The sequence below is a fragment of the Pongo abelii genome, chromosome 2, assembly GCF_028885655.2.
Source record: "Pongo abelii isolate AG06213 chromosome 2, NHGRI_mPonAbe1-v2.0_pri, whole genome shotgun sequence".
NCBI lineage: Eukaryota > Metazoa > Chordata > Mammalia > Primates > Hominidae > Pongo > Pongo abelii.
In genome coordinates this window covers 11,553,992-11,564,602 of record NC_085928.1, presented here as the reverse complement: position 1 = coordinate 11,564,602, position 10,611 = coordinate 11,553,992, and the positions used below count along the sequence as shown (strand labels likewise).

Sequence of the window (10,611 nt, the reverse complement as noted above, 5' to 3'; positions counted from 1 at the left end):
TGGGCCGGGCGGAAGGGGGTGGCTGGGCTCCGTGCCAAGCAGTGCTGCTTGGTGAGAAGGCAGGCCGAAGGTCAGATTCTCCCATTTTTCCAAAGTAAGATGAAAATCTGGATTCTTATTATTTTATCTTAATAATATTTGTGAAAGGAAAATAAATCTTGGGGTCCCCAAATCACTAAGCTAAAGGGAAAAGTCGGGCTGGGAACTGCTTAGGGCAAACCTGTCTCATTCTATTCAGTCACCCTTCTGCTCACTGAGATAGATGCATATCTGATTGCCTCTGTTAGAAAGGCTATTCAGAAACTCAAAAGAAAGTAACTGTGTATCACCTGTCTGTGACCTGGAAGGCCCCTCCCCACTTTGGGTCTTTCAGCCTTTGCTTCAAGTTGTTCTGCTTTTCCAGATCAAACAAATGTACTTCTTACATATGTTGATTGATGTCTCCTGTCTCCCTAAAAAGTATAAAACCAAGCTGTGCTCTGATCACCTTGGGCACATGTCGTCAGGACTTCCTGAGGCTGTGCACAGGCATGTCCTCAACCTTGGCAAAATAAGTAAACTTTTTTTTTTTTTTTTTTTTTTGAGACGAGTCTCCCTCTGTCACCAGGCTGAAGTGCAGTGGTGCAATCTTGTTTCACTGCAACCTCCGCCTCCTGGGTTCAAGCGATTCTCTTTCCTCAGCCTCCCAAGTAGCTGGGATTACAGCACACGCCACCATGCCCAGCTAATTTTTGTATTTTTAGTAGAGACGGGGTTTCGCCATGTTGGCCAGGATGGTCTCGATCTCTTGATCTTGTGATCCACCTGCCTCAGCCTCCCAAAGTGCTGGGATTACAGGCGTGAGCCACCATATCCAGCCAAGTAAACTTTTTAAATTAACTGAGTTCGGTCTCAAATTTTCAGGCTTCACATAATTTTAATTAATGTCATTTTAATATTACTAAAATTATATTATTTTATTATTTTACAAGCTTTAAAATTGTCCCAAGGCCAAACAAAACATATCTGTGAGCTGGAAATTTGTGGGGCACTGGGGACAGAGGCAGAGTGTCTTGATGGCCTCTGCTGGCATGTGGTGCCTGGCATGTTGTAGGCAGTCAGCAAACAGTTCCTGAATGAATGAATAAATGACGATGGATAAGTGAATGAATGAAAGGGTTGGCAGGATGCCCTGGTTCCCATGGGGCTGGGATGCTCACGTTTGCCCCATATCCCAAGAGAGAACACTGTGTCCAGAGGGAGGTGGTGGAGCTGGCATGGACACAGGGCTGGCTGGCGGCCACCCGCGGCCAGGAGCAGGACTGGGGAGGCCAGGCGCTGCTTGGATCAGCCTTGGAGCCCCTATGGGCACTCCAGTTCTCCAGGCAACGGCTTCCAGTCCCTTAGCCCCTCATGTCACGGTTTAACACACACACAAGCCCCAAAGGAGGCCCCCCACTGCACCCCTCAACGTCCTCTCTGTGCAGCTTTTCCCAGCCCTTCACATCTGCAGGAGACTCAGTCCTGAGAGGCCAGGCTGGGATGGGCGGGGGCTAAGAAGAGAGGGAGGAACCAAGGTTTCTCCTCCAGCCCAGGAAGCCAGGGGCTGGCATTGTGTGTCCAGGACTTCGGGCCCTCTGTGAGCCTGTGTCCGCCAAGCCGATGGAGCTGTGTTTGGGGTCTCTCGTGAGTACAATACTCCACTATTGTGCCTGTGTGCACGCTGTGCCATGGATATATGCGCCCCTTTTATTTGGGTACACAACCAGCTATGTTTTGTGTGTACACCACTGGAGTTATACGTGGGTAGGGGTGCACAATGTGCAGGCTTCTGGAATGTGAGTGTAGGTCTCTTTGTGTGCAAAAACCACCTACTATGTGCATCGGTTTGAAAAGACCATAGTGTGTGTATGTACACCAGTGTGTGTACGTGTGCCCCACCTGAGGTGTTTCTGTGCATGCAAAGGCTGCGTGTGCGCCCCAGTGTGTGTGCGCAACCTTTTGTGTGCATACACCCTGCTGTGTGTGCCGGTGCGCACATCCCCAGGGCCGAAGCGTGAGCGTGGCCCCGGTGTGTCCCGGTGGCGCTGCTTGGCTCTCTCGCCTCACTTTGAACGCTTGCCGTCTGAATCTCCCACTGCAGACGTCAGGCCACGTGGCCCTGAGTGTTCGTGGCGGCCGGGCCGGCTCAGGGATCCCAGGCTGTGGCTCTGGGATCCCAGGCTGTGGCGCTGGGGCGGAGCGCTGGCCCTGGGTCGAGAGGTCGCTGCGCCCTGCATTCCTGGCCGCGCGCGCACAGGCTGGAATCCGTACATTCCATTCATAACATTCCCGCAAGCGGGGGGAGGAGACGCAAAGCCGGGGAGTGAGTGATTAAAGAAAAGAAAGAAGGGCTTCTTGCAGCTCCGGGCTGTGTTTTTTCCTGCGCGCACTGGCGCAGTCCCCGACTCTGAAAGGCAGGAGCACGTGAGCGGTTTGCAGAGCAGCCCGGCCCAGCCGCGCGCCCGTGGCCGGAGGCTCCATTTACCCTCCGCGGAGGGCGCTGTGCTGTGGGACTTAGGCGGCAGCTTCCTCTCTCCCTTTGTGGCTGTGGCCGGGACAGGGAAAAGCTGCCCAGGCAAAGAGGGCGGGGGCGTCAGAGGCAGCCAGCGCCGCCTTTGCGCAACTGAAGCGGATGAAGCCGCCTGCCCTCAGGTCTTCTAGGGAGAAGGTCTTATTATCACTCCCATTTTACAGATGAGGAAATCGAGGCTCAGAGACAGGAAGTAGCTTGTGCCATTCATTAGGGTCTCAGGCCTGGTACTTCCTCCCGTTGATGGCAGTACCGATTGCCTTTGCAAGGACCCAGCCCTTCACCGTGTGTTTCTGCTCTCCTGACCCCCGCATCTCCCTTAGCTCAGTGACACTCTCCTCTGGGACCGTCCTCTTCATCCTCCTGCATTTTCCAGCGCCCCTTCTCTTAGCACTGTGTGTGCCGTCCCACTGCCTCCCCCGCTGAACTAGGCCTTCCCCCAGGACAGGTCCTGTGAACCACCTGTGCGAGGTCAGTGGGCAGCATGGGTCCTGGATCTAGGTGGGCTGTGGGGCAGGCGGGGGTCTATCTGGGGGACATCCTGAAATATGGAGGGATGGAGCATGGCTTTCCTTGAGACAGAGCCGTGAAAACAGGAGAGAAGAGGGAGAATCTGACCTGGCACCCAGGTGGGCAGGGAGGTCCGTGGGATGGGGGACGACCACCTTGTCTGGGACAAATGGTGCGAGACACTCTGCCAGGACAACTCTGGCCACATCCCAGAATTGGGCAAGGGCAACATGGAGAAGGCGACTTGATTCCAGGTGCCACTGGCCCTGGCCAGGGGTGAGGCTGGAGAGGGTGCAGGTTTGCTGTGGGCCTCTGAGGACAGCTTTCAGGAGCTGGAGGTTGGTGGGGACAAGGAAAGGGGGCCAGCAGGGCAGCCCCTCCAGAGGGAACCGCAAGGAGAAAGGCTACATAGGAGGGAACATGGGGTGGGCCTTTGGGTCACCTAGCAGATGGGGACAACTGGGTGGTTAGATTATAGAGTACCTCCTTCAGAAGCCCGAGGGCAGAGCGATGTCTTTGCACGCCCTCTGCTACACTTCGCACAGGCTGGCATCCTGTATTTGTTCAGTTGATAGTTCCTGTCTGCCTCCCAGATTCACCTGCAGAGCAGAGTAGGTGCTTAGAGGTTTGCTGATTGATGAAGAAGGTGCTAGAACAGGCTGGGCCCTAACACTCCCTGCTTTGTCAACCAAACATCAGGTTAAAACACCAGGTAGGAGCCTGTCCTGGGCTGGTGAGGGCTAGCCAGGTAATTGAAGGTCATCTCAGCAGGGCACTCCACCTGCTCAGTCTCCTAGAGCCATTCCCCAGTGTGGTGTGACCTTGGGCAAACCCCTTCATTTCTCTAGCCTCTGTGGGCAGCAGTGGTCCTGGTGTCTCCATCATGAGGGAAGTACAGACAGCACTAGGAACGCTGTCTGCACAGAGGTCACTCAGTAGAGGTGTGCTGGCTCCTTCTTCATCACTGACCTCTTCATCCCCCTGCATTTTTCTGGCCACGATGAGCTCCTCTGAAGCCATCCTTCCAGCACAGAAACTCCAAGTTGCCCTGATTTGTGTTCACAAAGGCACCAGTTTTCAGCAGTTTAGAGGACTGAGTGGTTCTCAAAGTGGTCCAGAGAGCTCTGGGGCCCCGATACACTTTTAAGGCATCTTCAAGGTGAAAACTCTGTTGGTGACAATGTTAACATATTACTTCTGTCTCTCATTCTCTCTCAGGGGTACGGCAGCAACTTCCAGCAGGTATGACGATGTCACTGCTCTGACAGCCAATGGGCAGGGGCCATGACGTCACCACTCTGACAGCATGTGTTCCAGTGCTTTAAAAGTTCCTCCAAAGTTGGTTAAGGGATACAGACATACAGTTAGGTAGAAGGAACAAGTGTTATAGGTTAACAATAATTTCTTGTATATTTCAATATAGCTAAAAGAGATTTGTAATGTTCCCAACAGAAAGAAAAGGCACATGTTTAAGGTCTTATATATCCCAATTACCTTGATTTGATCATTGCACATTGTATATGTGTATCAGAATATCACATGTACCCCCAAAATATGTACAACCTAATATAAATCAATGAAAATAAATAAGCTTTTCATTTTCACTTCAAATACATTAAATACCTATAGGTGTAACTCACCATTTAAAAAAGGTCCTCAATAACCTTAATAACTAATAATTATTAATTATTTATAACCTTATAATAAGGTTATAACCTTATAAGGTTATAACCAAATAACCTTAATAATTAATTTATTAAGAGTGAAAAGGGGTCCTGAGACTAAAATTTTGAGACTCGCTGGATTAAATAGAGTTTAAATCCAGGTTCTGTCCCTGAACGTCTACAAGGCCTAGAGGAAATTACTTTAAACATGTGAAGCCTCAGTTTCTCTTCTTAAAAGGAGAAAAAAGGCACCTTCCTCATTGTGCGATGTGGCTCATTACTGAGACAATGCAAACAAAACACACAGACATGTGCCCAGCCCTCCTGCATGGTGGAGCTCTCCTTCCGGGTGGAAGCTGCCAGCTGCCCTGGCTTGCGCTCCAAGGACCAGGGTGCCCATGGACTCTGAAGGGACTTTTAGCAGCTAGCTCCTCAAAGGCTGGCAAACAAGGACAAGCAGAGCCCCTGCCCCGGAGCATTCATCCAGCCTGGCACCTTCCCCAGGCGGGCGCCCGGCCAGCTCCCTGAGTACACATTTTCCTACATGTCTAAGGTGTGAGAAAAGTAACACATTTGTTGTTGATCTTGTTGGAAAAGGCCTGGTTTTAAAGAGCAGTGTGTTTTTAACTTGTTGCGAAGTACATTCTGTAATTCCTGACCAAAATACCAATTGACGTTAAAAAAAAACCTCCTTCATGGAAAAAATATTTTGTTTGGAGAGTGATCCTTAAACGCTGGTGGAGGGTGCAACGCCTCCTCCAAAGGCCATTCCGGGAGGGTCAGCTGTCCCCCCAAGAGTGCTGGGACTCAGCCTGGACTGCCTGGCTTCTGCCACAAAAGGCACAGAAGTCAAACATCCAGAGAAAACCACAGGGGAAAAGGAGCTATTCAAGTTGAAAAGAGAATTCAGTGAGGTGGCCAGTTACAAAATAAATATACAAAACTTTGTGGCTTGCCAAGTGCCCCAAAATAGTCGTAACAAAATATATTGGGGGAAAAAAGACGCCATTCACAATTCAATAAGAAATTAGAAATTCCTAGGAGTAAACTAAACAAGGAAACACATACAGGACCTAAAGTCAGAGGGCTCCAACTATTACCTGAGAAGCACAAATTATTTAGTAAACGGAGAGATATATGTATACATGTCCCTGGATAGAAAGACACAATATTGCAAAAATGTCCATTTTCTAGCAATAAATATTTGAAAAGAAAACCAGAGCAGCAGAGAATGAGATTTGCCTTATCAGATATTAAAGCTAAAAGTCTTTTAAACATTGAATTCCTGATGCCAGAATGCAGTGGCACAGAATCAGAACTCCACATGCCCATTGGAAGTTATGTAAGCATTTAATATGCGATAAGATGACCTTTCAAATCAGTGTGTAAATCATAGGCGTTTTTCAATAAACAGTTTGGGCAAATGGCCAATCCCTTGAAATGAAATAAAGTTAGGTTTCTGTTTTTCACTCTAGATGGATTAAAGATTCAAACGTAACATGAAACCATAAAAACACAAGAAGCATATTTCAGTGAATATTTATGTAATCTTGGGGGTAAGGGAGAACTTAATAAATACGAAACCAGAGATTGAAACAATAAGGGAAAAGGTAAATGGATTTGACCAGAAAAAAATTTAAAGTTTCACTGTGTCAATAAATACAAACCAATCTGTGCATTAAAAATGGACTCTAGTAGCTTTGACTGCAGACATTTTCTACTTCTTGATAATATGTGGCGAGATGAAACTTGCCACGTTCATCCAGGCAGGGAATATTCCTCTAGTGATTGTAAAAAAAAGAAAAAAAAAAAAAGGCTGGGCACAGTGGCTCACACCTGTAATCCCAGCACTTTGGGAGGCTGAGTTGGGTGGATCACCTGAGGTCAGGAGTTCAAGACCAGCCTGACCAACATGGCAAAACCCCATCTCTACTAAAAAATACAAAAATTAGCCGGGCATGGTGGCAGGCACCTGTGATCTCAGCTACTTGGGAGGCTGAGGCAGGAGAATCGCTTGAGCCCAGGAGATGGAGGTTGCAGTGAGCCGAGATCGCACCACTGCACTCCAGCCTGGGCGACAGAGTGAGACTCTGTCTCAAAATAAATAAATAAATAAAAACAGAAAAGACTCCTGCCTTAATGGAGTAAACATTAAGAATGGGAGACAAACAACTAGCAAGAAAGAAAACAAACAAAAGACTGCTGATTGAAAACCTGGATCAAAACTCAAATTAACAAGGTTTGGGGCTGGGCTCAGGGGTTTACACCTGCTTTGTAGCAGGTGTAATTACAGTGCTTTGGTAGACTAGGGAGGGAGGATCGCTTGAGGTGGACAGTTCAAAGCAAGCCTGGGCAATATAGCGAGACCCTAACTCCACAGCAAATAAAACAATTAGCCAGGTGTAGTGGCTCATGCCTACAATCCCAGCCCCTGCTACTGGGGAGGCTGAAGTGAGAGGATCACCTGAGCCCAGGAGGTAGAGGCTGCAGGGAGCTATGATTGTGCCACTGCGCTCCAGCCTGGGCAATGGAGTGAGACTCTGTCTTTAAAAAAAACCAAGGTATTGGAGAAGCTGCTAGTAACAGCAGATGGCAATCAACTTGGAGATACCTATCCATACTGCAACTCAGAAGTTTTCTGAAATATTCATCTAGTCTTGCAGTAGGTTGTTTTCAGAGAAATCTTTCTATGCACTTTTTTAGTATTTTTTTCATCATCCCATGCTATTTCCTTTCTCTTCTACTCGTCACTGAAAGACTGAATGCTCACAGCCTACACATAAATAATAACAAATAAATGTACAATTTCAAATGGTGCTATGGAAGAAAGTTCCTGATTGTAGATGGTCTATGGGTGTTTCTTTCTAATTTTAATAGTTTTCTGTTCATTTTAAGGTGTATTAGAATCATTTTCCATTTATGGCAGATATATGACATTATCTTTTTTGTAATCCTTCTTTTTCTTTTTTTTTTTATTGAAACAGAGTTTTGCTCTGTTGCCCAGGGTGGAGTGTAGTGGTGTGATCATGGCTCACTGCAGCCTCAACCTCCTGGTCTCAAGTGATACTCCTGCCTCAGCCTCCTGAGTAGCTGGGACCAAAAGTGTACACCTCCATACATAGCTGGTTTTTTTAAAACTTCTTGCAGGGATGGGGTCTAGCTGTGTTGCCCAGGCTGGTCTGGAACTCCTGGGCTCAAGTGATTCTCCTGCCTTGGCCTCTCAATGTGCTGGTATTACAGGCATGAGCCACCTTACCCGGCCATTTCCTTTGAAATAAATATATTTCAGTAAGGAGGTGATTTGAAGAACAAGATTACATACATACTAATACAGGTGGTTCAAGTGCATGTGGAAATTCATGACCTTGACAAGGAAAAGGGCATTGGGGAGATACCGCTGACCTCAAAGAGCAGCTGCAGAAAGGCTTGGCTCGGGCTGCATGTCAGGACCACTAATGAGAAGTATTGGGAGATTAGACAGAGAGGTCTAGACAAAGTACAGGGGCTTGAGCTGGGGCAGGGGAGCAAAGGGGTGATTCTGGAGGGGTTGAAGACAATCAAGGGAGTGGGTATGGAGGAGAAGAATAAGAATATCTCAGCTATGGCAAAAAAGCCTCCTGGCACAACCCTGGCCAGGCTTGAACAGAGGCAGTGGTGAGGGGCTCAGTTCTGATGCCAGGCTTCCTGGGTTCAAATCCCAGCTTATTCTTCCTAGTCGAGGTAGTGGCTCTCTCTGTCCTTGGCTTTCCCAGGTGTACAATAAGGATGATAAGAGTGGCCATCTCATGGAACACTGACTATGCCTTAACTTCTTTCTCTACAAAATGGAGCCATAAATAACCCCTTGCTCATAGAGAGGCATGAGTGTTGAGTGATTCCTAATGTGAAGTGCACAGAACAGCTCCCTGTGGAGGCAGCACTCAGTAGACACCACTTCCATTCCCTCTGCAGATTCCCATCCTGACCACCGCCCATATGAATGGGAGGATGCACAGACACCTAGGTGGGCTACCCTGCATTTTCCAACCCCTTTTACCCTCTGATCTGCTCAGTGTCCTAGGAGGGTTACCTCTAGGGGCCCTCGCCCTTGGGGTCCTGTAGGACAATGGGAAGCTCTGACATTGGCTGGCAGGATAAAAGTCCCAGGTTGTCCTGCCCCCACACCCAGCCCTGTGGGCATATTTTGGGAGTGGCTTCCTCATCTTCGTCCCTGCAGGCCCAGGAGGCTCACATCTCTCCCTCTGGGGCTCCACCATCTTGTTGGTCCCTTCCCTACTGGCCACTCCCTGTTGCTCACCAGCTCCTACCTTAAACTCTCTTCTGACGCCCTTTGCAGTGACCCTCTGTGCCCGCCCGGCCTTCCTGTGACTAAAGTCCCACATGAGTTTTGTCTCTATCTGCACAAAGCTCTGCTTGCTCCTTCTAAACCTTCAGCTTGCAAGCTCCCAATCAGCTGCAGAAGCTCACCTTGGGGCCCTACCCTACACCCTCCCGCCTCCAACGGGCCCATTTCCCTGGACCTACCCCTCTCAGGCCCCATCCTGGTGCCTCTGTGGTCTCCTTCAGCAAGATTCACAGCTCTCCCACAGCGGGATGGGACTAGCTCTTTGCTCTGCTTCCCACCCACCCCCATGGTGGCGGGAGACCAACCTCCAATAGCCTGGTAAGAATTATGTCCATTGTTAAGTCAGAATTTGCTTCACTGCAGGGTGAAACCAGACCACAGAGAGCCCTTTGAATGTCATGTTAACCCTGGAAGTGATGGGAAGCTCTGCTCAGAAGGTGTCTGAGTGAGCAAGGGTGGGATGACACTAAAGAGAGGAAGCTGCTCACAGGCCAGACCCAGAACTGCTCACCCAACCTTGCTGTCGCCAGCAGCCTCCATCAGTTCCTCCCCTCCCTCCCTCCCTTCCTTCCTTCTTTTTTCTTCCTCCCTACTTTCATTCCTTCCTTCCATCCTCCCTTCTGCTTCCTTCTTCCTTTTTTCTTCCTCCCTCTTTCTTCCCCCTTCTTTCTTGCCTCCCATCTTCCTTTCTTCTTCCCCCTTTCCTTCTTAGCTTCTGTTCTTCCTCCTTCCTTCTTCTTTCCCTCCCTCCTTCCTTGCAACTTTCTTCTTCCTTTTTCTTCTTCCTTCCTCCTTTCTTCCTTCATTTTTCTTTTCCGCTTTCCTCTTTCCTTTTTTCTTTTTTCCTCCTTTTCTTGGGGTGAGGAGGTGTTTTGTGGCTTGAATAGACACAGTTCAATACTAGTATTGATAGCAAATTTCAGCCACTCCTGACACAGTCTCCCCTATCCAGACATTGCGGAGGCAAAGTTTGTGAAACACGGCAAGGTTTCAACAGTGTTGGGAATTGGAAATATTGCTCAATAGCTCATCAGAGGCCTTCCCTGAGCATTAGCGTCTGACAGCTGTGTGGGGCAGCCAGCTATATCTGGTGCCTTCCTCCCCCATACCCACGCTTCGTCTCCAGCACCACCTTGAGACTGCAATTCCCAGCAAGCTAAACAGCCCCAAGAAGAGCCCTCTGAGAGGCCACACTGACCTACTGGGGGAGCCCAGGAAACCCAGAGGCCTTGCACTTTGGGTTTTGGTTTTTCTTGCCAGAGGAAAACCCTGCAGATTGCTGCAAGCTGCAGGAATAAACTCATGCCTTTGTGGAAGAACAGCCAGACCACAGGCTGTCGGAAGACTCAACTCTCAGGACAACAGAGGCTCACAACACTAAAGCCTCTAGGCCACCAGGAAGTCGGCAAGAAATGTTTTGCTCAAGTTACCCTCCTTTCAAGAGGTAGCGGGAGGGGCACTCATCCACTCTGTTTACCAACAAGCACCAGGCCAATATGGAACTCCTCTCCTTCAGGTAGGAGTAAACAGGGGGAAATGAG

General features: G+C 48.9%; 1 long non-coding RNA gene across 3 annotated transcripts; it reads right to left on the bottom strand.

The window, feature by feature from the left end:
• Positions 1 to 1,038: 1,038 nt before the first annotated feature.
• LOC129058442 (uncharacterized) lies at positions 1,039 to 9,364 on the bottom strand. Of its 3 annotated transcripts, none has more exons than XR_008523544.2 (4): positions 9,250 to 9,364; positions 4,031 to 4,380; positions 3,545 to 3,660; positions 1,039 to 3,013 (listed from the first exon to the last, which is right to left on the bottom strand). It is a non-coding gene; the product is annotated as an uncharacterized LOC129058442 (long non-coding RNA). The 3 variants fall into 3 exon arrangements; XR_008523543.2 differs by having other exon boundaries at positions 4,031 to 4,229; positions 9,250 to 9,351; XR_008523542.2 differs by having other exon boundaries at positions 4,031 to 4,392; positions 9,250 to 9,348.
• Positions 9,365 to 10,611: the final 1,247 nt, after the last annotated feature.